The sequence below is a fragment of the Mus caroli genome, chromosome 17 (genome assembly GCF_900094665.2).
Source record: "Mus caroli chromosome 17, CAROLI_EIJ_v1.1, whole genome shotgun sequence".
In the NCBI taxonomy this organism is placed as follows: Eukaryota; Metazoa; Chordata; class Mammalia; order Rodentia; family Muridae; genus Mus; species Mus caroli.
Genome location: NC_034586.1, coordinates 7,140,649 through 7,163,355, shown reverse-complemented (window position 1 = coordinate 7,163,355; position 22,707 = coordinate 7,140,649). Strand labels below are relative to the sequence as shown.

Here is a 22,707-nt window from a genome sequence, read left to right as displayed (position 1 = left end):
GAAATCTTTAACATGGGTGAGGTCTTTTCTTCTTCCTAGGAACTTTAGTTCACATAATCAGTAGTTAAATAATTGGGTATAATCTTGTGGTGGTTTGTATATGTTTGGCCCAGGGAGTGGCACTATTAGGAGGTGTAGCCTTGTTGGAGTAGGTGTATCACTGTGGATGTGGGCATTAAGACCCTCATCCTGGCTCGCTGGAAGCCAGTCTTCTCCTGTTTGTCTTTGGAACAAGATGTAGAACTCTCACCTCCTCCTGCACCATGCCTGCCTGGATGCAGCCATGTTCCCACCATGATGATAATGGACTGAACCTCTGAACCTGTAAGCCAGCTCCAAGTAAATGCTGTCCTTATAAGAGTTGCCTTGGTCATGGTGTCTGTTCACAGCAGTAAAACTCTAAGAAAAAAAAACATCTCCATCCATCTCTTTCTTGAAGGCAAGAAGGAAGTGGTGGGAAATGGAGACTTGAGAATATCTACACACATTCAACTTGAGGGTGCAGCTCTACAATGGAACTTTCTGGAAACAGTTTCTAGATTTTCCCATGCTCTTCTGCTTGTTTGGGATGTTTGCTGGATAGTTTTAGTCAAGTTGACACAGCTAGAGTTATTTAAAAAGGGGGGTGGGGAACTTCAGTAGAGAAAATGCCTCCATAAGATTTGGCTATAGATTATTTTTTAAATTAATGACTGATGGGGGATGGCCTAGGCCATTGTGAGTAAGGTCATCCCTGGCCTGGTGATCCTGGGTTCTATAAGAAAGCAGGCTAATCAAGCCATAGGGAGCAAGCCAGGAAGCAGCAACCCTTCATGGCCTCTGTATCAGTTCCTCACTCCAGATTCCTGCCCTGCTTGAGTTCCTGCCCTGACTTCCTCCAATGATGAATAGTGATGCAGAAATATAAACCTAATAAAGTCTTTATCCCCTGATCATGGCATTGCACCACAGCTATAGTAACCTTAACTAAGACAGAATGGCTTGGGGGTGGGGAGGACTCTCTAATGTCTCATGTTTCAGCCTCCAACCAAAAGCTACTCTTAAGTGCCTTGAAATTGTTATGAGCATCTTGATGGGGAAATTTCCCCAAAGCTGAGATCAAGATGCTAAGAGCTGAACCAATACGATTACATCTGCACATTTACAGCAGTTCACAGGCCCTGCTGGCTTGGAGGCAGCTGGACTGATAAACATTTGCGGTTTCTTTTGGAAAAGTAGGAACAAGTGGAGGTCTTAAGTATTAGCCACTGATGGATGAATCATAATTTGTCTTTCCAGAGACAGCTAATGTAACCTGAGACCTTGCAACAAAATCTCCAAGACCCAGCAGGAAGCCAAGAATTGAAAACCTCTTTGCATAAAAACCAACCAACAAAATTCTTACAAGAGCTAATCAAAAGAGAAAGTATACTAACCCATGTCCAGCTTCAGGTGTTCTTTCCTAGCCTCCAGTAAAGGGGCTTATGGTGTTCCAAGAGCATGGAACCTCAGTGGCCTTCCGTGCATAAGGAGCCTACACTATCGTCTTGCCCTCACAACCTCTTCTAGTGGCCATATTTTTCTTTCCAACCAGACCATGCTTCCAACATAGAAAGCAACAGAGACACCGGAGATCATCCTGGGTCTCCTCTTCCTCCCACTACTGCTTGTAGTAGCCAGTGTCTTCTATGAAAATGAGGCCATGAGAAAGAGGGCGAGACAGGCACCCCACAGCTCCTTTGTCTTCAGCTCTTCATCCTTATGAGTCAGCCAATGGCCTATGTGGACAGAATGCACTCTCATCAGGAACTGGAATAAGGACCACTGAGTTAATTTGCGGTGTTTCTGTAGTTGTACTAGGACCAATTGATATACATGTGAACTTGAAAACAAGGTCATGCCAACATGGGGGGTTGAATGTCTGTGGCCTACCAAAGAGTCACAACTTAAAAGTCTGATCCCTCAGGCCTTGGGAAGTGATGATGCCATGGGTACATAGTCTCTTAAATGAAATTAGTGCTTTCTAGAAGAAAGCGCTAGAGATAGTTCTCATCCTTAAGAGTAGTGGTTCTCAACTCTTTAACCCTGTGACGCTTTAATTTAGTTCATGTTGTGGTGATCCCCCAACCATAAAATTAATTTTGTTGCTACTTCATAATTGCAAATTTTTACTGTTTTGACATTAATGTAGGTATTTTTGGAGATAAAGGTTTGCCAAAGGGGTCATGACCCCCAGATTCAGAACCTGGTAGAGGGAAAAGAAGTCACCTATGAACTAGATCCGAATCTTCAAGCTCCTTGACCTTTGAATTGCAGCATCCAGAACTAAGGATGCGTTTTTCTAGCTGGTGCTCTTTTGTTATTGCAGCTCGGAGAGACTAAGACATTCAGTTACACATACAACTTAAATTCTCAGCATGTCCACTCCTTGAAACAGGATCTCCTTTGAGAGCCTGTGCCACTGAAGCAAACTTCCCCTGTGTAGTGCCCATCTGAGCTGACTGGCACTCCTTGTACTTTCATAAGTTCCCTCCTCTCACTGTCCCCATGGAGATTGCCTCTGCTACTCTGCATGGTACGTGCACATACAACCACCAGTCTGACTACATAGATCTTCACACAGATATTTGGAATACTTTGGTTCATTCACCCTTCACCAGTCCAACTCTGGATGGCATTCACTCATGGCTGTGGAGGAGGCCTTGACAGAACAGAAGAGACCAAGCCTTTAGTGCCACTTCCAGTCTGAGTGCCTGCCTTGGCTTCAGGTCTTTTGTTGTTACGAATACCCTGACCAAAAGCAACTGAGGGTGGGGGTATATATATGGTTTAAGATTCCTGTTCAAAGTCCATTAATGAGAGAAAATCAAGACAGGATCAGAAATCACCATATCCAATCAAGAGCAGAGAGAGGAGAAAATGTCTGATCCCTGTTGGAACTCAGTTAGCTTTCTCCTCTCTGGCAGTGCTGGGGACCTATTGCCTAGGAAGTGTCTGCCACACAATGGGCTGGTCTTGTGTAACATGTCCACAGGCCACTATGATAGTTCTGACCTGACACTGTTTTCCCGGGTACTTGTACAAAGTTGACAGTTAAACTAACCAACACAGAATCCTCCTGATTCTTTGCTTTGTTTCGTTAAACAAGTGAAACCGGTAGCTTTGAGATGGCTTTCTGATACTAGCAGCCCGTGAGACCAAACATTTGGACTCTTGGAACGGCTATGGTGGGAAGGAACCAGGAAGAATAATTGGCCCACAGCCTGATGTTCAATGAGCAGCTCTAGATTAGAACAGTCAGCATCACGTGCATGGCCTTGCTCAAGCACACATCTACTCTGCTTTCTCCATATTGAGCGTTCACTGCACACGAATAACAATACTTTATGGAGGCGCTATCTCCTTACATAGGCCAGGCTAGCATCCCATTCATGATCCTCCAGCCTCAGCCACACAGAGGCTGGAATGACAGCTTTGTAGCACCACATCAGGCTTCAGTCACTTCTCACTCTTCAGAACAGACACTGTGTTTTCTAGTACCCTTAGGAACGTGGCAGTGTCCAGGATCACAGCTCAAACAGAGGCATTCCACTCCCCCCTAATCCCACACTATCCAGCAAGGCTGCTTCAAACTCCCAGTTCTTTCGCCCAACCCCAGTATCACATCTGTATGGCCAAGGTCACAGCCTGTACCTTCCACAGCATCTACTATTAAAATCTGACTGTGGAAAACATGCTGAGCTAAAACCAAGCTACGTGCTAGGACACAAATCCATTACAACCTCGGGATAATTTTAGATATTTCTTTATTATGTGAGTTTACTTACATTCTGCTTGGATGTATTTAACCAATGTATTTCATTCTCTTATTTATATAGTAATTTGATTGAATGGTGAGTGTGGTTCATTGTGTTGGAGGAGGTCAACGGAATTACCATCCTCAAGAAAATGACCTTCTGGGAAAGAGACACACAGTCAGTAACAACAGTACAATGTGGAGAGATACACTAGAGATCCACGAGAAGGTCAGAGGCATTTCTGTATTTCTGTTGGTTTGGTTTGGCTTTGAAACAGTCTCTCATTCTGTAGCCCAGAATCACCTTAATCTTACTCTATAGCTATGACTAGTCTTTGACTCTCTCTCTCTCCTGTCTAAGGCTCCTAGTGCTGGGTTTTATAATGTGTGCCAACATGCCAGGCCTTCTTTGGTCTTGATGTCAACTTTCCTCTAAAGATAGAAGCTTATACCAGTGACCTCAAGTTTTTCTTAATAAATAAATATTGGTATCTGTCTACCAGACTGCCACACCTAAGTCAACCAAAGAGCCCCCTCACTTCTGCTTTAAAGATTTCTTTAAATGTAACATCCAAACCAATCACACAATCTAAGAAAGACACTGTCACAGGGTCAGACAGTGGTAAACAAGGCTCAGTGGGACTTTTAACTTCTTAAGAAGGAAATGGAAATAAGCCGAGTACTTGAGCACTCCCTGTAATTAAATTTTCTCAAAGTAGGTCATGGTTCCCATTCCAACTGTCTGAGGCAGCCCATTCGGTCACTGGGTGGCTTTAGTTGCTGAAACATTCTTCCCTGTAACCAAGTGAAAGTGTTTCTTCGTTTCTTCATTTCGCCCTGAGAAGCCAGTCCTGACCTCTAGAACTCCAAGAGTGGCTGGAATCAGTCTTCCCCATGGTAGTAGCCCTTTAGCACATGAGGTTAGATCTCAGGCCCCTGCTTGGCTTTCTTTTATCTAGACTGGCTCCCAGTCTCTGTCAGCTTCAGTGTCCTGATGGAGCAGGAGCTGATGTCTGATTATGTTTAACCTGCAGCATCCTCCAGCCGCTCCTGTTTCTATGGATGCTAGCTAACAGCACATGACTGAGTGCCTGTGGCTATGAGTTCACTCAGCATGACCTCCCTCCCCTGGCCATCCTCCATGTAAATGCTGTCACCACCTTTAAGACTCTTTCACACGTGTGACTATTTAAACAGCCTTGCCCTGTCTGTGTTTGTGCAGCTGTGTCTCTCCCGACAGGATGACACACTTTCACAGCTACTCAGCTACATTCACAGACTCAGATTCCACACAGTTCCCACTGTCTCCTGTTGTTCAGAGAACCTGCGTCTGGCGTGCCTCGTGTTCAGGGAGGGATAGGCACCATTCCCCGAGTCCTCATGCTGGAAACTGAACATCTTGAATCAGACAGGACCTGGCCTGAGGAATCCCCTCAGCAGTCGTAAGTGAGGTTTAGAGAGAGAGTTTTTGAATAACCCTCATGGTCCCCTGTCCCTTCTGTCATCAGAGATCTGGTCTGCAAGCTCCTCCACCCCACTCTTCCCCACTCCCATCTGCCTTCATCTCTCCAAATGCTCGCCACTAGAGATGTGTTAGTAGAGTGAAGGGAAATGCTACAGATTAAAGCATCTTGGTTTACCAGTTGTCCCAGGTTAACCTCTGAGTCGGCTTCCTCATATACAATTTGAAGTGATGCCCATACCTCATAGAATCACTGTCAAGACTAAGAACAGCTTGAACCAAGGTCCCAAACCACTGGGAGTCACTGAGTTTAAGTAGCTACATGATATTGGAGATACTTTAGCAATAAAGAAATGCCCCGGGGGCTGGAGGGATGACTCTGTGGTTTAGAGCACTATTCTTTCAGAGGTCCCGAGTTCAATTCCCAGCAACCACCTGGTGGCTCACAACCATTTGTAATAAGATCTGATATGCTCTTCTGGTGTACCTGAGGACAGCAACAGTGTATTCATACATAAAAATTAAAAAAAAAAAGAAATGCCCATTTTCAGTTCTTATTTCTGCCCTTCTATTTTATGAAGGGCTGGGGATTCAACTCTTTGTCTTGCACATGCTAGGCAAGGGCTATGCCTCCCATCTTAATTCCAGTTCTTCAGTTCTGAGTCCCCTACAGGATCTTCACACCCCAGTCTAACTCACAATGGAGAAGATGTAGCATTTCTCAGCTGATCCTCTGAGACATGTGGGAGCCATGCTGGCCAGAGTGTAAGGTAGTCTCCTAACATTTGAGGAAACCTACAAGAGAGTTGCCTGTGGTGAGATTGAACTAGAGCAGAGAGCTAATTCTCAAATGAGAAAAATGTGAAGCCAAGAGAAAGAGGAGGAAGGGAACAGGAACAGAGATAGATTTGAGGGCTAAGGGGAAGGACCATGCTGGGCATCATAGCCCTGAGCTGCAACTTGCAGAGCAGACAAAGGTGAACAGCTTCCTGGGGGTGGGGGGCTTGCCAAGCTTATCCATCTTTGATGTGATAAGCTGTGGGCACAGAGACAAAGACAGACCAACTAAGATTGTTATTACTTTTTTTCTTATTTTGTACACAGAAAAACAAGAATATTAGACCATTTGGCTTGTTTTCCAGCCTAGGGGAAAAACTAACAGTCAAAGTGAAACTGTGAGCATACCTCTCTCTTGACACCAATACAAGCAATAAATAAATAAATAACAGAAAGGCTTCGAGGCTTAGAAACTTCACAGAGAGACTGAAGAATGTGTAAATCACGTGTGATATTTTTTATCCACATCTCCTTAATTTTAGGAGACTCTGTAGCATAATATCTTCACTTTGCAAGAATCAAACACACGGAATAGGCTATTAATCGGTGCCTTGGGGACTCTATGTGGTTTTAAATTCTCCTTTCAACTTCTGAGCAAATACAAAATAGCTTTGCATTGGCTCTTCTTCTTCTAAATTGTATCTATCCTTACAAATTGATAGTAGGTTTTTTTTTTTTCCATCCACAAAGTCTGTTTGGCAATTCATCTTTCCCTGGCACACAGACCCTTGTAATTTTGGATTCATCAGTAACTGGAGGAGGCTAGGGGTTCATCGGTGCAGGAGCTGAGACTACTCATCTCACTGACTCAAGCTCCTAAGTGACAACCATGAATGCCAAGACCCTAAATGATCCCGAGATTTTAAAGTAAGATGTGCCCTTCAGCACTTCCAGGAGAGTACATTTCAGATGCCTTCGGGCGTCTGGAATGGAGGTCTTGCTTCACACTGAGGGAATAAGAATAAAAATTAATCTGATGTCACCTGCTGTATACGAAGCTCAGTGGAAGGTGCCCAGGCCATTGAGGTTCTGCCCTCATAGAGACTGACCAATATTTTACAACACTTGAATTCAGAGGGACAGTTCAAATCCAATTCATAAATATCAACTGAGGCTTACTGAAAACCAGGCATGAAGCAAGATCCCTTAATGATAAGACTTAAAAGGAAAGGAAAAGAGTACAGGATGGTCCCCGTCCTAGATGGACAGCTAGATCTGTGCTTAGATATAAGCTTGAGACTAAGAGAACTGGGCAATGGTGATGTCCAGCTGACAGATGCCGAGGCACTGTGAGGCTTTCAACAGACAAACTTTCAAGCAGACTGCAAATTCCCTTCTATGATGCATAAAGGTAACAGTATTCATAGCGCAGAAGAGAGGGAACTGGCTGCTGGGGACTGGGGCCAGGAGCAGACAGTGGGCGTGAAGGTGAACACGTTCTGAGAACTGATGATCGATCGGTGACATGTCTGTAGTCAGCAGCACAGCACCGTGTGCTTTCAGACGTGAAGATGACAGACTGCACATTGAGCATCCACCCGTGATAACAGCGGAACACAAGGATGTCCGAGGCCATGGAAGTGCTGGGTCTTTTGATGTGGTGGGGTAGGCACCCTCAGAGTGTAAAAATTAAAGCCCAATTTCCTCGAAGTGTATAGATTAAATAAAAGCTGCACAACCTGTATAGTTGTTCCTCGGTGAAGCAGATGGATAAAGAAATAAAATGTTCATTTGAGATAATGTTAATAAAATGTTCATTTGAGGTGTAAAAGACCCATTAACATCAGAATCCTTTTCAGAAGAAAGGCTCACTTCTGGGTAGCTTGTGAAAAACTTACATCAAAAAAAGAATAAAGAGTGTGATAGTTTAAATAAAAATGGTGCCCATACATCCATAGGGAGTGGCTATTAGGAGGTGTGTCCTTGTTGAAGGAAGTGTGTCACTAGGGGGCGGGCTTTGAGGTCTAAAATGCTCAAGCCAGGACTAGTGTCACTTCCACTTCCTGCTGCCTGCCCATCTGGGTGTAGAACTCTCAGCTCTTTTTCCAACACCATGTCTGCCTGGATGCTGCCATGTTTTCTGCCATGATGATAATAGACTAAACCCCTGAACTGTAAGCCAGATCCAATTAAATGTTGTCCTTTATAAGAATTGCCTTGGTCATGGTGTCTCTTCACAGCAATAGAACCCCTAAAACAGGGAGGGACCAGTAAATGGCTCAGTGGCTAAGACATCTGCTGAACAAGGATGATAGATAACCTGAATTCAGGTCCCCCATGTCCATTTTAAAGGCATATATATGATCCTGCAACTCCAGAGGTATGGGAACAGAAACTAGAGGATTGCTGGGGCTTGCGGGCTACCATCCTAGCTCCAGGTTCAGTGAAGGTCTCTGTGTCAGGAGAGTAAGGTGTTGAGCGATGGAACACTGCCACCAACATCCTCCTGTGGCCTCTGTATATGTGTGACAATACATACACATACCCATACACCATGCATTCATATGTGATACACACATACAAAGGAATAGTGTGATGGTTTGAATATGTTTGCCCCAGGTAGTGGTGCTATTAGGAGGTGTGGCCTTGTTGGAGTAGGTGTGGCCTTGTTGGAGTAGGAAGTGTGTCTGTCACTGTAGGGGTGGGCAATGACACCACGTGGAAGCCAATCTTCTCCTGGCTACCTTCCAATCAAGACGGCAGAACTCGCAGCTCCTTCTCCAGCACCATGTCTGCCTGGACACTGCCATGCTTTTTGCCTTCATGATAATGGGCTGAACTTCTGAACCTGTAAGCCAGCCCCAATTCTATCCATGATCATAGTGTCTCTTCACAACAATGAAAGCCTAAGACAGACAAGGACTGATGATATTGGTTGGCATAGTAAGTCCACCCATCTCTCCAGCTCCTCTACTCTCCAAAACTATGAACTAATATTGTTCTTCCAGAAGTATAACTTGAGTAAACACTTAAAACAAAACAAAAATAATAAAGAATGCCCTAGTTGGGTGGTCCTATACCCACCCAAGCCCATACAGACAGCACTTGGTGGACTCAGTAAGTTTACAGTCAAGAAGCATTAAATAGGGAGAGAAAGTGGGGGTAGAGGAAGAGATGAAGGGGAGGAACTGGGGGAAAAGTTACCAAAGCATAGTATATGCATGTAGGAAACTCTCAAAAATTAAAAACTGGAGAAAAAAAAAAAAAGACAAATAGAAATTCCAGGCAAAAGTGCTTTCTCCCACAAGAGGGCGCTCCTGGACCCAAGAGCTGAGGGATTGAGTCTGTAGTTCCTGGGATGCTCTGAAACCTAATAAGTTACAGACAGCAGACACCTTTTGTGGCGTCCCTGCACTCTGTAGTGACCATGGCATCCAAAGATAAAGGCTCTTATCAAATATAAGCATTCAGGCTTCTTACTGGCAGCTTTTAAGTACAGCGGAAGCTAGGGTGGTCTACCCATGCTTCTATAGAGACCCTTCAGCTTTCCTGCGGCATGTTCTGTGGGGGACGGACCGTTTTCCCTGTTACTCAAGTCAAGCTGAACTTCCATTTCTTGTCCCAGCCAATCAAGAGTAGCAGTCGCCAGAAATTAAAAATAGCATGTTGCTGTAGGACAAGGTGGTAAATGACACAGAACTTTGGGAAAGTCTGGCTGGGTCTAGCCAGCCTCACCCTCTGCCACTCCCGGGCAGGGAGGAAGCGAGAGGCTCCTGGGAGTATGGCCAGGAAAGGCTGTGGCCAAGCAAGGGCCCAGAAAGGATTTTTCCTTTGAGTCAGGGATGACAGCTGTCCTCGTGAGGGGAGGAGTGGAAAACTGGATCCACTGAGCGGTGTCTGCTAAGTCCAAAGAGGCCTGCAGAAGCACGAGGACTGCCAGCTACAGTAGTTCGTGGGACATCAAAGCCGCGATTAGCACAGCTTCCTGGCTGTCGCACTCTGCGTATTTATGGCGCATTGCACATTTAAATGCTATTCTCATAAGGCGTTTCAGCTGTCAAAGCTCCATATTTGAGCGATAAAAGTGACTTAAAGTACCAGGGGTCCTGGGTGCCCAAGCCCAGCAGTGTGTCAAAGCCAATCAATGACAACCAAAACCCACCAAATTTGTTTCACCATTTGAAAAGCAACGGCCCCTAGGGCCATCTGTGAGCAGCCTGGTAGACACACAGTACACATGGGGGTCCAGAGAGAGGGATACAGGAGGCAAGCATGACTGGTCTCTGCACATGTGAGTTTATGCCAGTACCAGGGAGGGGTCTCTGAAGAAGAAGAAAAAGTACTATTTTTGTTCTTCAATTTAAGGTAGGCATATATGATGCGATGGCAAATTGAGAGACGATGTTAACGCCCCCTCTTCTGACACCTAGACAGCATGGATGCCTTCCAACCTGACTTCTGTTTTTGTTCATTCTCCTTCAAAATGGCACACCATGCATGTGTCCTGGGAGAAAATATGGCAGGTTTGGCCAGGAAGACCAATGGCCAGGACAGGCAAAGAAAAGGAACCTGTGATCAGTGTGGTCCCTGAGCTGAAGGACCCTAGGGACAGCATCTGTCCCCTGAGAGCACAGGCTTCCCACAGTTCCTTTCGTGTGTGTGTGTGTGTGTGTGTGTGTGTGTGTTTCCTACCCAATAGCTCACAGCCAGTTTCCATACTTTTGGTCCATACCATCTATCTCCCTAGATACCCCTTCCCTGGTTTCAGCTCCCCCACATTCATTCAAGGCCTGCTTTCCTTACAGGAGTCTCTGAGGGTAGCACCATCATTCTCTGTAGACACCTGTCTTCCCGGAGCTGGGCTTGAGCCTGAAGCTCATCTCTCACATGGCCACTTGCAGCTTGCCAAGATAGCTGGGGTCAAGATTTAGTCAGCCTTCTACAAATACAGCATACCCTGACCCAACCATGGAAGCACCCGTGAGCTAAGCCTCTGGTTTCTAACAGTTGCATCAGCCATTATCACACACGCACAAACACATACACACACTCAGAGAGAGGAGAGAGAGGGAGAGAGAGAGAGAGAGAGAGAGAGAGAGAGAGAGAGAACTGGCACTCAGTGGGCAAAGGATTCACTGGCTCTCAGTGAGCAAGGGATCTGCATGGCAGCAACACCTTTTCCTAACTTTCAGAACCCAAGTTAACTTCCCTTTGTCAAAATTGTGAAGCATTCATGTGCCCAAATGAAAGGTCAGCGGTATAGACTTGTGTCCTGGCTTCATTTTCAGTAAGAATGGTCTACGTGGAGTCAGGGAGACTTACAGCTTTACCTAGGCCAGTCCCGAAGATGAAGGCACAGATGGATGGTATCGGCTGTGGACCATTCAATGGTCCAGTAAAAACAGCGGAGCCAGGCTCTGAACCAAGGGGTCCCATGCTTACCCACCCCAAACTGCCCCTTCCCATACCCTCACCCCATTCCCTAACAAAGATCCTTTAAGTTATGTCTAACAGAAAACCCCTTATTCTTGAGTAAGAAAAAAAGCAACTAAATAAGAAGGAAAATGAAAATTACCCGCAGAGCAGCCTGTTTCTGACCCTTTCCTCTGCGCAGAGAGCTATAGCCTTCCTTTGCAGTAAACTTAACTCGCTTACTTTTCTTTTAAAATATATACAAGTTCGCAGCAGTAGCAGCAGCACTCTGCGGACCCAGCCCCTGTGGCTCAGCATGAGGGCAGTGATGCTGGCTGCTTACTTTGGCTCACCTGGGCTGATATGGTGTCTTGTGGATATTTGAGAACTGTGTGGCTGAAACACACAAGAGAGAAATGTGAGTGATGTCCATGAAATTTTCTAACACAGCTGTTAAAAACCAGCAACCTGGGTGACTCAGGACTGGCCCCAGACCTAGCGTCAGAGATAGTTGGTCCCTCACCTTCTTCTCTTGGACTTCTCATTAAAGTAGACTGCCACCATAGCTCACGCTGCTACTGATCACTGGGGAAACTAAGGCAGGCAATCATTTAAAGCTGAGCCCCATCTGCATTCCCGGATGAGGTCCAGGCCAGCGTCGGCTCATGCTGTCTTCAAAATAAAACAAACCAAAAGACAAGATGTCCCAACCCAGCCTCAAAGGTAAGTGGCCCCTAAGGTCCCTGGCAGAAATTTTGACTAACATTCAGAGATGGGAGCATAAAAACACCAGAGTTCCCAGGACCCCACATTCTGGGTTTAGAATCAGGGTGGATCCAGTTGCCCTCACATGTGGTATAGAAACAGGCTCATCAGAAATCTCCTTAGGCAGATGATGAACTTAAAAACCAAGGAGGGGTATGTGGGAGGGTTTGGCAAGAAAAGTGAGACGAGGGAAATGATGTAATTGTATTATAATCTCAAAAAAAAAAAAAACCTGTAATAAAAACTTTCTGGTTGGGGACCCCTGGGCCACTAGGGGGAGCCAGGGGAATGATATCGGAGGGCTCGGGGACGGGGGACGGGGCGGGGGGGGGGGGGTGTCACCAGATCGGAGGAAGAACTTGGGAACCTCTACCACAGTGACTTTGTTACACTGAAAGGCACACAGCCCTCTCTGAGGCTCTCTGGGATCATGCCGATGTGTGTGGTATGGAGAGAGGTGCTCACTGAGGATTCTGGCCCTTCCTGAGACCCGCAGCCTCAGGTCTGGACAGCCAGAGTCACACATGGCTGAGCATCAAGGACACAGAGGCAACCAGGGCAGGCTATTCTCAGAGTGTTGGAATGGAGGTGACAGGTCACATCAGGGTGGCAGTCAGAGCAGTGAGGGACTTGGGGCTTGAAACCTTAGCCATAACTAGGCTGTCTCTGAAAATTTTGGACTCATCTGAGAGGGGTGCAGCAGCTACCCAGAATGGGGGAGGGACTCTTGGTTACAGTCATTCCCATAGGACATTTCATGTCTCCAGGGCAGCAAACAGCACAGCCTGGAGTTACCACCAGCCACAGTACTGAAGAGAAAGACCACAGACTTTAGCACATCTAGCAGCTGCCCTCACCCTTTTTATTTTTTTTTCTCAAAGGAAAAGTGCTGACACCATTTTCCAAGCCTTAATTATACATAAAAGCTCTCTCTTTAGTCAAAGAAAAGCTGAATGTAAACTCAAAACCATATTGACGTTATTGACCCACCGTGGCCCCACATGAGCCTTACATCTGCCTGCCAATATGACAGAAACTGGTAGGCGAAGGACAGAAATGTCCCGTGTCCTTGACAGACAGACAGCCTTCGTTTCCACATCAGGCAAATTCTGTCTTTGCAGATTTGTGGGGAGGAAGAGAATGGGGCTCCTGATAGAAGCTTGGCGTACAACTCCCCAGCATCTTTCAAGTGACAAGCAAAAGCTTCCATGGCTCACCACTCTCTGCCTAGACAAATTCTAAATATGGATCTGCACATATGTACAGATTAGACTGAGCACACAGGAGCAAAGTAAGCTGGCCGTCCATCCCTCCTGTCCCCTCCCTCTGTAGGAATCTGGCTGGGGATGTAGGTTTGAGTTCACAGTACTAACAATCTCAGAGTCCAGCTGAGCATAGCACAGGAAATCAACATGCCTGCATCTGAACTAACTGCATTCTGCTTCATTGCCCCGCTTGCCAACAAAGGTTTATGCTCTTATTGCCTAAGGTCCTATGATTCAAAAGGGGGCCCATATATTCTATCATAGCATCTCCAGTGCATTCGTACTTAATGGCCACGGGCCATGGAGCAACACTGTTTAACCAAGGTTACTCTTTTTTTTTTTTTTTTAACCTCAGTGCTATTTTGGTCTTGAGTGTGCTTCTGGCCTTTGTGGTTTTATGGAAATTCAGTGTCCTTCAAAGGAGAGGAAAGAGTGATGTACCCCCAGAAGAAATCTGGTTTCTCAGCTCAGGCCTCGGAGAAACTGGGAAGACAATATTCTGAGCTGCTCAGCAGCTGTTTCTGGCTTCTGTATGGTCTATCTGTCCTCCAGTCACTAGTGGAATTGCCATCTTAGTCCCATTTAGGGATCTGCTGTTCTCTGTGGCTTCAATCTCAAAATATTCTGTGACTGAGTATCCCCAACCCTGCCCAAGAAACCCACGCGAAAACTCATAATGAGAAAGGTTAGTCAGTTCCATTCACTGTGAGAGAGGGTTTAACAAAAATGCCCAAATGAAGGCTCTTAATTAGAGCTGAAAATAATAAACAGATGGATAGATAGATAGACAGACAGACAGATAGACAGATTCAAGATTCAGAAACATTTGTTCTGGATACAATTAATACTGGAAAACAAATTGTTCTGTAATCTATAAATCCCAGAGAGGTCCATTGGTTAGAATCTCCAGTCTCTTCCCAGTTTTGAAGGAATTTGAGTGGCTATGTCAGGGAGAGTAAAGCTAACTTCCATGTAAAGTGAACGAACACCCGAATTGGAGGGTATAAAGATGGCCTCTTTATCAGTCCAGGTCAGTTCTTGGACTGAGGAAAGCTCTCAGGGCCCAAACCTCCTTCCTTATCGTGACTGCAACATGTTCGGGGCTGCATGGTACTCAGCCTCAAATCACAGATGGGGAAGAAGGATGCAGATGGAGACTAGTTTCCCAGCCACAGTGCCAAAGGAATAATGGATACCACCTCTGCTTATGTGCCTGTGGTCAAGGCTGGTCGCCAGGTCTCAAGCATAAGCAAATGAGGCTGGGAAGTAGCATTCCCAACAGACCAATCATTTCCCAAAGATGAATTACAGCCAGGCTAGAGCAGGCTGCATTTCCAAGGACAGACAATAATCTCTGACATGCAGTCATCTAGTAGTGCAGTTGACCCTTGGAGCAACGCCCCTGATGCCGGTAAATCCATCCCACACCTTTGGAGTACTCAGGAATCTACAATTCTCAAATATACCAGAAAACCTGTTCTGTCTTCATCACTCGTGGGCAGATATAACTAATTCTAAAAACATCCTTATACTGAATTATGAATTTATGCTCAGGAAACTTCATACAGCGCCCACCTGTTGATGTTGCTTCTACCTTTCTAGAATCGTCTGGATTTGTCTTTATCCTTCACTTGACAGGTTTTCAAGAGACCAAAAGAGCCATGTGCCTCCTTTAGATGGTTAGTTTTTCTAAGCATTCTCAGCTTCACATTGGGTTCCGTTGTCCTTCACTACGCAGGTAGTGATGGTTCGCCCTTTACAGGTAGTTTAGCTAATGGGGTCTGGAGAGATGACTCAGCAGTTAAAAGCATGCACATACACATACATACTTAAAAATAACACATCTTTAAAAAAAATACTTTGCTAAGAATAAGATCACAATATCAAGTAAACTGAAGCAGAAGCAGGGATGGGGATACAGGATGAGAAAGTTTCAGTGCACCCCCATTTCATAGAGAAGCATTGTTTGAGCCTCTTTCCTATCCCCCCTTCTCTGCCTGCCTGACTGTAGGTGGGTTACCCGTGGTCATCTGTTTTCCCACCAAGCCTCCCTCAGCCTCTGTGCACTGTGGGGCATGGGTGCTTGTTTCCAGTCAGTGATTTCTGAAGCTTAAAAAAGGAAAACACAGCAGAATTAAGATGATAACAAAGGAGGCCTGAGACCAAAAGGCCCTGCGTGTGGGCTTCACATCCCCAGAGCTGCGCTCTGTACATCGAGGTGGCCGTGTATCAGATGCTCAGTCTCTTTGCACCTAAAAGAATTAATAAAGTTCAGATTAAATATTAAAAAGAATAGCTCTAGCCCACTGCTCCTGCACGAAGGCTGAGAAATGGAGTTTGTACTCTGCAGGGCTGGCTTTATAAAAGAAATCTTAAGAATATTTTTTTTGTACACTTAAATTTTGCAATTGGAAATTGCACTGTGTATAAGAACACTTTACGTTGGCTGTGCTATTCTGTTCAAATGATCCAGAGACGTAGTTGGCCTCTCGTTATATTTTATTTTGCTCTATTTTGATGGGAGAAAAGGGAGGCAGAGTTGTGAACAACCTCTTAATACAGTTTAGAAACTTCGTGTGCAAAGGGCACTGATATAGTAATTACCGGTTTTCTTTTATCAGCCGCCCTCCTTTGTCACCTCTGCTATTTAAAGTTACTGTTCACACACTGTGGCTAATTCCTTTTGTTAAATTTCACATTGAATGCAGCTTCCTGAATGTTTGTTATTGCGGGCCTATGGATGTAGGCTTCTCAGATAAAGGAAAAGCCGGGTGCATCCATCTGTAGGCAAATTGAAAATGAGTTTAACCCCTTGACTTCCGCGTCTCTGCACCCTTAGGCGGAATGTGTTCAACCGGTATGACTGACAAGATTTAACATTGTAGCAACATCTGTGTTTTATTTTTTAAGGGCATTTTCTAGAACATCCAAAGCAACTGTGTCTATATGACCTATATGTTAATGCAAAGAAACTCACCTCTGGAGAAGGCCCAGGGAGAGAGATAGAGACAGAGAGAGAGAGAGAGAGAGAGAGAGAGAGAGAGAGAGAGAGAGAGAGAGAGAGAGAGAGAGAAACACTTTTGAAATTGGAAAAGGTCTATTTTCATTACTCCCGACATATTTCCTGACAGCTCATCAGGTTATTACCAACCAGAGGAGTTTCTAAGCCAAGAGAGGAAAACAGAAAGGAGATGGAGAGCGAACTTTTACTCCCCTCCCCCACTCCCCAAAGTAGCAGTAGTAAGGGAAGCATCCTGTTTCGTCTTCTCTCAGTTTTTATTTGTTTGTTTGGTTTGGTTTTTGGGTTTTGGGTTTTTTCTATTGCAATTTTCAGAAAGAAACGGAGGTGGGGAGAGAGCATCAGAAAGCGACCAACCATGTCTTTCTCTTCCTCTCGGTCTAATTTTGAAACAAGAGAGGCGAAAAGGTCAGCCACAAGAGAATGAGAAGGGATTTTTGCATTGTTCGTGGGGGAAAAATTCAACATTGGTTGATTCGTCCCTCAGACATTAGCTGAATGTCCCCTGCCCCGACGCACTGTGGCGTTCCCAACCGTGTACGGAGAAGCGAGAGAAAACTCGGAGCTCTAAAGGGCCATGTGTCACAGGAAGACTGCCGCAGACAGGAAAACACACAGGTGGGGAGGAACTGGTTCAGGGGAATGACAGGAAAGGGCTGCTAAGTGACAGGACAGTCAAACTCTCCAGAGCCTCCCAGATGACCACCTGCAGAATCCATGCTCCCAGAGGAGGGCAGAACAAGCCCTAAGACCCTAGGCCAGAAAAGGGCCATGTGTACTATAGAAAGCAATATGGTGGATTTGCGACCAGGAAGAGCGTGGGGATGAGGCTAACGAAAGCTGTCAGACCTATAATTTTATCCAAGGTCCATGGGGGAGTTAATGGAGGTCTTTATCTGTCGATTTAACAATTGTTGTTAAAGAGACTCAAACTCGGGGGGGGGGGAGGAGGAGGAGGAGGAGGAGGAGGAGGAGGAGGAGGAGGAGGAGGGAGCATTGCCCACATTTATTTCACCCAAACTCCACCCACATCCTAATCAACGCCTTCTCAATTTTATTTTATCATGTCTTGTTTTTGAGACACAGTCCGGTGTGTAGCGAGCTGGCGTCAAACCTGTTGTGTAACTGCGGATCTCTTTGAACTGCTCTCTCCCTACAGCCGTAACCCACCCCCCACCCCCAACCCAATACAGGAATTCAAGCTCCGGGATTGGTCCAGAGCTTCCTCTCCACCGCGGGAGCTGCCTGCCGGCTAAGCGCCCCTCCCCACAATTGTCCTGCAAACTCTTAATTCTGCTTCTTTCCCACATAAATAATTCAGTGTGTATCACACCGGAACACTGAGTAGTTCCTTAAACGCCGCACTCTAGTGATCAAACAGCGGGCCTGTGTGTAAGAGGAGACTGCGCACGTAATTTTCATTTTACTTCGCTCAGATCAGAATACAAGGACGGCTTCATGTCCTGCGTCTGGTTGATAGTCACTTTATTCCCTCTTAATCTGTAGGCGCCTTTTCATTGGAGGGTTTAAAGTAAGGGGATTTCGTACTTCTTGTGTGTTAAAATCTCTGCTTAAGCCCTGTGTAGTGAGAAGCTGTCCTGAGAGCTCGCTCTGCAGAGGAAGTGGCAAGCTGAGGGAATCTGTGATGGCGACCCAACAGCTTGTGGGAGCAGTCCACACTCAGGCGGCCCCGGGGGAGGAGGAAAGAATTCAGAGGGTATAAGAAGTGCATACTGACAGTCCCGGTTTTTTTCTTGGTAGAATTTAGCAGGCTGATTTTTTTGTGGTACGCTAACCGAATTTTCAGATTACAAATGTATATATACCTGCATAAATGAATCAAATTGCCAGTGGACCCACGGGCGGAAACATAGATGTATTAAAAAGGAAATGAGGTCTGTAGCACGCTTAGACAAAAGTAGGATAATACAGCAAAAGGGAGTCTCAAACTCACGCAATAACATCCTCTGTTTAGATTACCCCACACGCCCTAAAGTAAGATTGTTTCTAGTTACCCAAAATTGATTTCCTTTCAGAATTAATCTTTTTCCTTGAAATTCTCACTGATTATTTAAAGTGACAGCATGGCCTGGTAGAATTAACTATTCTTCCCAGAGAGACAATAAAATATCTGACTTTAAAATTAAATTCTATTAAGAAGACCCAGGCACTGCAGGTTACTTGAGCCAAACCTGTAGATTATTTCTGGGTCCTGGACTCTTGAGGGCCAGCTGATCTATAGCCAAGTCCCATCCTACAGGCACGCCCCACCCCGCGGCCAACCCATCCCTTGTCTCTCCACTCTTGATGGCTTTGGCCAGATCCCCCTCTCCTGCCCTCCGTTCATCTGCAGCATGTTTTCCAGTATTCTTGCAGAGTTAGGAGTGAGATTCTGAGCACGCTCATAAACTTTGTTCTATGTTCTTTTACCCATGGGCAGCTTTCTGTACGCTCACTGCCCATTTGAATTGAGCTTTCAGAGCATCTAGAAGTGTCACTTATGAAGGCAGCCAGTATGCTCAGAGGCTCCTTGGGCTATGACTCAGATCCTCTATGAGCCGCCGGTCAGTTTCTTAGGTCTGACTGCCACTTAGAGCTTTAAAAATGGAAGAGCTAGAGCCGGGCGTGGTGGCGCACGCCTTTAATCCCAGCACTCGGGAGGCAGAGGCAGGCGGATTTCTGAGTTCGAGGCCAGCCTGGTCTACAAAGTGAGCTCCAGGACAGCCAGGGCTATACAGAGAAACCCTGTCTCGAAAAACCAAAAAAAAAAAAAAAAAAAAAAGGAAGAGCTAAAAAAGGAGGGGAAAAAGGTAAGCAAGAGAAATCCATCACGAGGACAGCAAGTTCCATTCATTAATATTATTTAGCATTAAATGTCAACCAGCTCTGAAGCACCACAGGTGCAATTGAACAAATGGTCCCGCAGGTAGTTACTTCCACTCCTCGGGTCCATGCTGTCCCTCTCCCCAACAATGACATCAGGATTCTGGTTGCACACCAGCGACCCCTGCTCCCTGTAATTTTGAGAGCACACGCATAGCTAAAGATGAGAGTAATGCCTGCTGTTCCTGTCCTAAGCATGATGCTCACTGACAGCAAGTTCCCTGACTGTAGCAATGCTGTGTAGGACCATCTATCTCTCTCCAGTGATATGATTCCCATCTCCTCGGGTTTTGACATGGAACCAATATCATTACTACAGGTGTGAGATAGACAGGGTACCAGATACTGCTTCCAATTCTATGCTGTCGGCCTTCTGCATTTCTTGGAGAAATTTGACGTTCCATCTCTCCAATGCCTGTCTTTTAGATAAGTTGTAAACTGTAGATTGAAACAGTAGTAAATGTGATCTTTTAAAGAAGCAAACAGACAAGAGCTCTGATATTCTTTGATCCTGAGCCAGCAAGAATGACTGTCTAGGTAAAGGTACTTGTCACCAAGCCTAAGCTGAGAGGCTTTGAATTGAATCCAGGACCCACAAAGTGGAAGGAGAGATTCAACTCTTGCAAATTTGTGTCTGACCTCTTCATAAGCACTGTCGTATGCTTGCATGCATGCACACATACAAGCATGCACACATACAAGCATGCACACATACAAGCATGCACACATACAAGCATGCACACATATAACAAATAACGATATATAATTGCAAAAGAAGTCCTTTGATATTTTCATTGGAAAAGAAAAAACCCTAAAGTTCCTTATATTTCTGCAAATGATAGGAAGATAAAAAACAAAAAACAAAACAAAACAAAAAAACAAAAACAAAAAACCTTTCCCCTGATTGTACCAGAACAGAGCATTTGGTTCTTCATTAGAGGTCTAGAAATCTGCTGAGCTCAATCCCATGCTATTGATATGACCCATTTCCCTCCCTAGAGCACCTTAGAGATCAATAGCTCAACCAGGATGCTGTTCTCTGTGGCTTTCTCCACAGCCGTGCCTCCAACAGCATGGCCCTCACCCACTTGAGATGACTCTTTCACAGTCTGAAGGCTCTTCATTTCCTATAGGCGACGTAGGGTAATTAATAATTACTATTTTGATGGTGAGCGTTTTGCCTTGTTCCAGCCACAGAGCTAAGCATTTAATATAAGTTATCTCACTTAATCCCTTCAACAACTATTAAGATCTCTTCATTAAATATATGAGGCACCTGGGATTCGGGACGTCTAAATAACTTGCCCAGAGTCACCTGACTGAATTATAGAAACACAACTCACACACAGCCTTAGGTTCTTATCTCTCACTTCCTTCTGGAAAAGTGCTTTTATTATTTGGTCATTAAAGCCACCCAACATCATAAAGTGGGGTGTGTGTGTGTGTGTGTGTGTGTGTTGTGTGTCTGAGTGTGTTGTAATAGTTTTTGTACACTTGTGTGTGAGTGTGTGTCTATGTGTATATTTATGTTATGTGAGTGTTGCGTATGTGTGTTGGTGTGTGGTGTGTATGGTGTGTGTGTTGTATGTGTTGTGTATGTTGTATGTGTGTGATGTGTGTTGCATGTATATGATTTGTGAGTGTGTGTTGTATCTATGTGGTGTGGTGTATATGAGGTGTGTGTGAATGTGTGTGTGTGTTTGTGTGTGTGTGTGTGGTGTGTGTATGGTATGTGAGTGGTATATGTGATGTGTGTTGTGTGTGTGATGTATGTATGTGTTGTGTGGTGTGGTGTGTGTTATATGCGTGTTTATGTGTATATTTGTGTGTGTGATGTGTGTATAGTACATGAGTGGTGTGTGTGATGTGTGTTGTGTGTGTAACATGTGTTTGTTTTGTGTGTGTGTATATGTATGTTTGCGTGTGTGATGTGTGTATGGTGTGTGAGTGGTGTGTGGTATATGTGTTGCATGTGTGTATGATGTGTGTTTTGTGTGTGATATATGTGTGTGTGGTATGTGTATGGTGTATGAGTTGTGTGTGTGATGTGTGTTGTGTATGTGACATGTGTGTTGTTGTGTGTGTTGTGTGATGTGTGGTGTGTATGGTGTATGAGTTGTGTGTGTGATGTGTTGTTTGTGTGACATGTGTGTATTTGTGTGTGTGTGATGTTTGTATGGTGTGTGAGTGGTGTGTGTTGTACATGTTGCATGTGTGTGTGATGTGTGTTGTGTGTGTGATATGTGTATGTGTGTGTGGTGTGTGTATGGTGTATGAGTTGTGTGTGTGATGGGTGTTGTGTGTGTGACATATGTGTGTTGTGGGTGAGTGTGTGTGATGTGTGTATATGTGTGTTTGTGTGTATGGTATGTGAGTGGTGTGTGTTGTATGTGTTGCATGTATGTGTGTTGTGTGTGTGATATGTGAGCGTGTATGAGTGTGTGTGTGTGTTTACTGTTTGGTCAAACTCATTTCTTTTGTTAATTTTCCAGCTGAGCGAGCTTCATAGCATTTCCTTATTCCTCAGGGAAGTGGATTCTTTGCAAGAACCCAAGGTCAGCTCCCTGCAGGGCTTCCTGTTAAGCAGGCAGGAAGTGTGCAGGAGTCTCCAGGAAGCCTGTCAGGGGGAGATTCCTGCAGTTGAAAGGGCAGAACCATCAAGGAGCCAGGCTGGCCTTAGGAGTTGACAAGAAATAGATGGAATAATCTCAAAAATAGAACGGGGGATTGAAACTTGTTTAAAAGTTAACAAATATTTTCTACTCATATGCTATGAACTATGCTATTCTATGCTCTTGGTCTGTGGTTTCAGTAAAAGTTGACTAAATCCTGAAGAAGGGCTTCATTTAGGAAAAGCCTGGTTGCAAGCAGTGCAGAACTACTCTATCCCAGAGCCAAGGCGGCTAGCAGCAGACAGTGTGGCAGCTGGGGGCAAGGGCAACTCAGAGGCACTGGTCTCTGTTCCTAGGCTCCCAGAATGTCATCTGCTGGGACATTCGTCTTCAATAAATCATTGAGAACAAGAAACACTATGCTAGTTTGGGATTAGTAAAACCAAGTTCAATTAGGGAGAGAGAGAGAGAGAGAGAGAGAGAGAGAGAGAATTGTCTGGGTTCTTATGTAAGTACAAAGTGTAAATTTACAAAGAACAGGACACATTCCTTTATGCCTCATGAGAATGGTCTCATTGAACACCCCATGGCCCAGATTTCCTCCATGGCATCTAGTCTATGACTCTAGACTCAACCTCAGGATGCCCCCTCATGACCCCTTTATTATTTTCAGGAAAATGGCTCAGGGTTTCTTCCAGTTTCTCTCTCTGTCTCTGTCTCTGTCTCTCTCTCTCTCT

At 45.1% G+C, this 22,707-nt stretch overlaps 1 long non-coding RNA gene across 1 annotated transcript in view; it reads right to left on the bottom strand.

Moving 5' to 3' along the window:
- Positions 1-3,769: 3,769 nt before the first annotated feature.
- LOC110312177 overlaps positions 3,770-22,707 on the bottom strand; it is a 25,929-nt gene continuing 6,991 nt past the window's right edge. The window contains exon 4 of the long non-coding RNA XR_002380031.1: positions 3,770-3,935. This is a non-coding gene — a long non-coding RNA (uncharacterized LOC110312177). The remainder of the gene's footprint in view (positions 3,936-22,707) is intronic.